Raw genomic sequence first — 7,341 nt, forward strand, 5'->3', positions numbered from 1 at the left:
GATATTTTGTCTTCACATTAATATCTATACTAATATATAAAGCTAAAGAGTTTGTTTGTTTATTTGAACGCGCTAATCTCTGGAACAACTGGTCCAAATTGAAAAAATATTTTTGTATTGAATAGACCATTCATCGAGTAAGGCTTTAGGCTATAAACCATCACGCTGCGACTAATAGGAGAGAAGATACAATGGAAAATGTGAAAAAAACAGGGCAGGTATAAATCGTAACGTATATTTTCTACCCACGGGGACGAAGTCGCGGGCAACAGCTAGTTATAAATATGTGTATGCATATTTAATATCGCTTTTCGCTTAAACGGCTAGACCGATTTCGATAAAATTTGGTGTGGAGGTTGCTGGCACCTTGGATTAGCAAATTCGCTGCTTTGGTACGACAGCGTTAAAGGACGGTTGTGGCTTTCCTGCTATAACCGACTAGTAATAAAAAACAAATAGTATTTATTTTGTATCTTTCTTCAACACGACTCCCGCAATAAGAAATTTAATCCTTGTGGCGCAGGAAAATTTCACATGACCAAACACATCCAGACTTAGGACAAGCATTCGTGGATACCACAATCGCTTGTCCTACGCGGGGATGGTATGATTAACACGTGGCTCACAGTGGGTTCGGCGTCATGACCTCAATTATTCGGCTATTTCTACAGTGTGATTGTATTGCCGTTTTCCTCAAAGATTTGAACTAAAATTTATAATCGAAACAGCCTTTCTAAACTATATTTCACTAAAAATCATGTTGAGCCAATATCGTATTACGATTTGAACAATTAAATTCTATGTTTCATCGGTTTTATGACTGAAAAGCAATTATGTCTAGATCGGTTTAGATAAAACTGTTGTATACAAAGGACTGAAGTGTTTGATTGTCGTTTAGCTGTTGATTTTTTGTTAAGCCATTCCTCTCAGCCTGCAAAGGTCTTCCTTCGATTTTCTAATTTTTGTGGTATGCATCTCGATCGTCACTCTATCTCATGCAGAACCGTCGTCGTCGCCGCTTTATGTTGGATTGGCCATTTACTTTGGCCCGGGAGTTATGGGGCAATTGGCAACCGTGGCCAGACTACACCCAAGTCGTTGTTTTAATGAACATAGTATTTTTTTTTCAACGGCGTTTCATTATCATTTAATCCGTTTATATTAACTGTCTAGCATAAGGGCTTAATATTTCAGCCTCAATGATAACCCACGGCAAGTTTTGCTAATTATTATATTTTAAAATACTGATTATAATAATTAAACATTGATATTTTAACTATACATTACAACGTTAGGTAATTATAAACATTTGTGGTCTACAGGAAAATGTTCCGGTTCCGAAATATCTTTCTAATATATCCCTCGTTATTCATTAAGTTTAAATTAATAACAAAAATTCTAAAATTTATGGAATCCGCAAATCTTCTTTATCGATAGCTGTCACTTAAAGTATTAGATATTTAATTCATTAGATATGGCAAATCACGTGTTCTACGTGAATCATTAGTGAACACTTTTTGATATACGTATAAAAAGTTAAAATAAATGTTTGGCAAAATAGTTATTGATTTAATGAACATGTATTTTACAAAGTAAGTTAACACTAGCTATTACAGTTCATGAGATCCACCCTTGAGTCCATTTCTACTCAAATATATATTAATAACTAGCTGTTGCCCGCGACTTCGTCCGCGTGGTAAGAAGTTATAAGTTATGATTTATACCTGCCCTGTTTTTTTCCACATTTTCCATTGTATCTTCGCTCCTATTAGTCGCAGCGTGATGGTTTATAGCCTAAAACCTTCCTCGATGAATGGTCTATTCAATAAGAACCAGTAGTTCTTGAGATTAGCGCGTTCAAACAAACAAACAAACTCTTCAGATTTATATATTAGTATAGATAACTAATATTTAATTAATAACTAATACTTTACTAGTTATTTGAAGTAGCTTAAACTAAGAGCTTTTTATCACGTCTCGTTTATTCACGAGCTTTGTTTATAAACTCGATAAGGTATCGACAAGTATAGCCGAGCCCTTCATAAGAACACTACTTGAAAATACAGGGCCGGATTATAATTAACGCAAAGATATTTTGTATTTTATTTTGACGCGAGTAGTTTGAACAAAAAAGTCTCGAGAAATAATACTGTCTAGCTGATATTAACTTATATTTTTAATTAATTTTATGCCTACAGAAAATCAAAAAAAAAATATAAATAACATAAGATTTTAGTTTTCAACTCTTGCTATGAAAAACAGAGTTATTATACTTACCTACATACATATTTGTAATTATCTAATCATGACTGCAATACGTAACTCGCAACATAACAGGAAAAATCTTTAATATCAAACAAAGTATTTTATAGTTAATAAGTTATAAATCATGTTATACCATACCACATGTCGACTGACTAGATGCCTCGCAATAGGCATTTCTTTAACAAATTTCAATTATCGTTAACGTACATAATAAAACGCTGAAAAAGGCCAACCTGCGCAATGTGCGAATTGGAAATTATATTCACGAAAAAGTGTTGAAGAAAGACGACGCGACGTCTGAACTCTGTTCATAAATATATTTGTCTGTTTATAAAATTAACTGTTTTCATCGGTTCCACCCGCTCTAAATCGAAAATGATAATACGAAAACACAATTTTCGATAAACAACTATTAAATATGATATATTTTAATAATCCTGGTTATAAACTATCTGTGTACAAAATTTCGTCCAAATTTGTCCAGTGGTTATTGCGTGAAAGAGTAACAATCATTCATCCATACAATCAAACTGTTCCGTTCATAATATTAAAGTGGAATTGCCACTTTATTAATTCGTCTGGTCTCATCAGTGCCGCGCTTAAGTATTGCCGTTTCAGGCAGTGCTACAGAACTCTTTTGCTTACCTGCGCCTATAGTGGCTGAATTGTGCCTAATGCTGCCAAATTGGACCCTATGAAAAATTTCTGACCTTTTCTTCTCCGTGGCATTGTCAGTAGAGCAAATATTATTGATTGTATTGATTCAATGTTACAAATTTGTGAAAAGAATAAATGTAAATTTATTTTCTGTGCTCTGCCCTACTCTAATTCATTAACTTATGAGCAGAATATGCATATATACAATTTAAATTTATTAATCTATAATATTACTTGTTATAACCAAAATTCAATTATGTACTTTGATATGAATAAATTTTGTAGGTCATTTAAAATGACCCAGTACAGTATGTATTTGTCAAGTGCATGTAAGCGACGAATTGCTAAATTATTAGCATATAATATACCAGATTCAGGTACTTATGTACCGAAGGTTTTTGATAATGTTAGTAATAGTACTAACAATTTATATACATCTAGCTGTTTAAACAGCAAGGCGGGACAACGGAGAGGCTGCATGGATTGAATGTTATTCATCAAAACATGCAAGGCCTCTCCGGCAAAGAATTAGAATTAAGTTTATTTATTGAAAATCACGATGTTCAGGTGTTATGTTTAACTGAACACTGGTTAAGAGACTTTGAGGTGGCGGTATTTAATAGCGTCCATTATTCCATACAGAGTGCGTTTGTAAGAAAGAGTGCTATTCGCGGAGGGTCACTGATTATTGTTTCAAACGAAATTAAATGTAAAGAACGTCCTGACATTGTCAACCTTTCTGTCGAACGCTCTATTGAACTGTCCTGTGTAGAACTAGAGCAATACATTATTATTTGTGTGTACAGACCCCCTTCAAGTGATTTTAATTTATTTGAATCTGTTATGGAAGATTCACTATCGAAAGTTAAATGTAATAATAAACAAGTTATAGTTTGTGGGGATTTCAATGTTAATATTTTAGAATTAGCTCCATTTACTATCCGACTTCTGAATTTGTTCAAGTCGTTTAATTTAGATAACCTTTTTTGCGAACCAACCAGGTTTACGGCCTCTTCCGCAACTTGCATAGATAATATATTTAGTAGTTGTAAAGCAAATAAAACATTACTATTAACTGATATTACTTCTGACCATTGCTAGTTTTTCCCAGTTACTTCATAATAAAACTGTTAAGGTGGTCAGTAGGCCTTACACAGCGCATCGTTGTTCGCGCTTCAAAAACAACATCAAGTCAAAATTACGGCCATCACTTTTGGACTCGATTAACCCAAATGAGGCTTATGAATCAGTTTTTAATGTAGTTAAAAGCGAGTTTGAAACAATTTTTAAGTGTAAAACTAGGCAAGTCAAGTGCAGTTCTGCTGCCTCGTTTAATCAATGGGCCACTACTGGTATATACAAAAGTCGAAGTAGGTTGTATGAGTTATATGGCATGAAAAAATATCAATTTGACGCAGATTTTGTAAATTATGTTAGAAATTATTCTAAAATTTTTAAAAAAGGTTTGTAACTCTGCTAAATCTAACTATATCAGCGAAAAAATTAAAAACTCTGTAAATAAAGTAAAAGCCACGTGGAATATTATCAATCAAGAAACTGGTAAGGCTACGAAACGCGATAATAACTTCGAGATTTTATCCAATAATGAACTAGTTACTGAAGCTAAAGAAATCGCCTCTATATTCAATAACTTTTTCGCAGATATACCATTAACAACAACGAGATCTTTAAAATCATCATCACTTGACGCGGAAAAACTATTACGTAATTGCGTGCCCAGTTGTGATTCTACTTTTAGTTTCGAATATGTGACTCCATTAGATATAACCAATGTTTTTAAATCACTCAGTCAAAAGAAAACCGAAGATCTTTGGGGTTTTTCTGTAAAACTCCTAGGTAATATAATAAACATTGTAGCACCCTCCTTAGCTGTTATCTTTAATAAATGCGTAGACGTAGGTGTCTTCCCGGACTTGATGAAACACAGTAAAGTCATACCGTTATTTAAGGCAGGCAGTAAATGTGACGTTGGTAATTTTAGACCGATTTCAATTTTACCTGCATTCAGTAAGATTTTTGAAAAATTGATATTAAAACAACTACTACATTATTTTAATCACAAGACCCTCTTGCATAGCGAGCAATACGGTTTTACAAAGGGACGTTCAACTACCGACGCGGGTGTAGCTTTACTGAAACACATCTACGATGCTTGGGAGAACTCTCAGAACGCTATTGGCGTTTTCTGTGACCTTTCAAAGGCATTTGATTGCGTCCGGCATGACACATTATTATGCAAACTCGGATATTACGGTATCAAAAATAGGTCACTGGATTTAATTAATTCCTATTTGAGTGATAGGGTCCAATGTGTAGATGTAAATGGTAGTAAGTCCACCGGACTACCTGTGAAACTAGGGGTACCCCAGGGTTCAATACTCGGCCCATTTTTATTTTTAGTATATATTAATGACTTACCATTCTTTTTAAAAGGCATATGTGACGTTGTGCTCTTTGCAGACGATACTTCCTTAATATTTAAAGTTAACAGGAACAGAAATGACTTTAACGAAGTAAATAGTGCACTTACTCGGGTCACACATTGGTTTTCAGTTAATAATTTAGTTTTGAATGCCAAAAAAACCAAATGTATTAAATTGCGATGCCTAATGTTAAGAATCTTGGGCCAAATATTGTTATAAATAATGAAGTACTAGAGACTGTAGAGTCAACGGTTTTTCTCGGCGTTACAGTTGATGCAAAATTAAAATGGACGGCGCATATTGCATACCTAGCAAATAAACTCAGCTCTGCGGCTTATGCGGTTAGAAAAGTTAGGCAGATTACTGACGTGGACACAGCTCGTCTTGTTTATTTTAGCTATTTCCACAGCGTTATGTCCTATGGCATACTTTTGTGGGGTAGGCAGCAGATATCGAATCGATATTCGTCTTACAAAAGCGAGCTGTCAGATCCATTTACCAACTAGGCTCTAGAGTTTCTCTTAGGGAGCGGTTTAAAGAGATAGGCATTTTAACGGTAGCATCCCAATTTATTTTAGATAATATACTACTGATACGAAAAATCCTTCACTTATACTCCAAAAATAGTGATATTCATAGTATAAATACACGAAATAAACATAAGTTAATTGGTACATCGCACCGGTTACACAGGGTACACAATTCATTTGTGGGACTTGGTGTTCGCCTCTACAATAAACTGCCTCTCACTTTATTGGAATTGCCTTTTAACTCATTTAAAACAACGGTTAAAGATAAACTGTGCAAGAAGGCTTACTATACAATCAATGATTATTTAAATGATAAAAATAGTTGGTCGCCGTGATTTACACAGGACGGTTTAGTGTGGATTAATGTTTGACGTGTATTTGTGTAATTTGATAGACATACTCTATGTGTGTAACATTGTGTTACCTATTTTGTTTTATTTTTAGTATAATTATACGCATGCACGTATATATTATTTATTATAAATTTTGACATGTATAATTTATTAATTATAAAATTGAATGACGTAGCAATTTATGCCGCCTCCGTGTTTAGGGCTATGCCAGGTAAATCAACGTTTGGGGTATTTCTTTCAGTCTTATTTTATTTTATTAGCCGGCAGCAGATTCGTCATGCTCCCTAAGTCGTCACTGCCTGCGGTGGCGTCTTGGGTCGGGTCACCTCCTTCCCTCTAATATGGCGAGGGAGGTGATGGCTGACCCTTGCGTCATACTCGTGAACGGGTGCTGCTTGCGGTGGCTGGTCGGTCTGCTGACCTTGGCCTTAGTACTTAAAGTTTAATTTCGTATCGGTTTATATACAGCGACCTCAAACTTTTGTTTGTTTGGCATGGCACCTGCACACTTATTTTTGTTATTGTTCTGTACAATTATAATATTTTTTGTAAACGGAATGACAGCGTGCTGCTGGGGAGTTTGTTGCGCCGTTTCTTCTCTCACAGCAAAAGCACTTAGGAAGCGGTGAAGGGTGGGCGAAACTGGGTGCTGTCCAATGTAAATGACCTTCAAAAAGTGCTACTTAGTAGCCTAATTTGAATAAATGAATTTTGATTTGATTTGATTTGACAATTTGAAACCAACTAAAGCCACGACTGTAATTTAATTTTAATTCAGCGTCTTTTTTTGAACTACTAGAAATATTAAGAATCCATCTGTTGTACGAAACAAGCGTATAAATCCAATTCTTTGGCGGGACAGACTTATGTTCTATTAGTAGGTAATAATTAACTAGTTTATTTATATGTTACTCATTAGTCTAAACATATGCATAACCAGCCTAGATAAATACGAAGTAGGAAAAAATAAGAATAATAGAAACAATATTAATTGTTAACGACATCGGGAAACACTTATAAACTTGATTAATTACTTTAAATAATGTACACAATGAAATGATGATGTCCAGTTACGACTATCGAACAAAAATG

The sequence above is a fragment of the Trichoplusia ni genome (genome assembly GCF_003590095.1).
Source record: "Trichoplusia ni isolate ovarian cell line Hi5 chromosome 20 unlocalized genomic scaffold, tn1 tig00001154_group19, whole genome shotgun sequence".
NCBI lineage: Eukaryota > Metazoa > Arthropoda > Insecta > Lepidoptera > Noctuidae > Trichoplusia > Trichoplusia ni.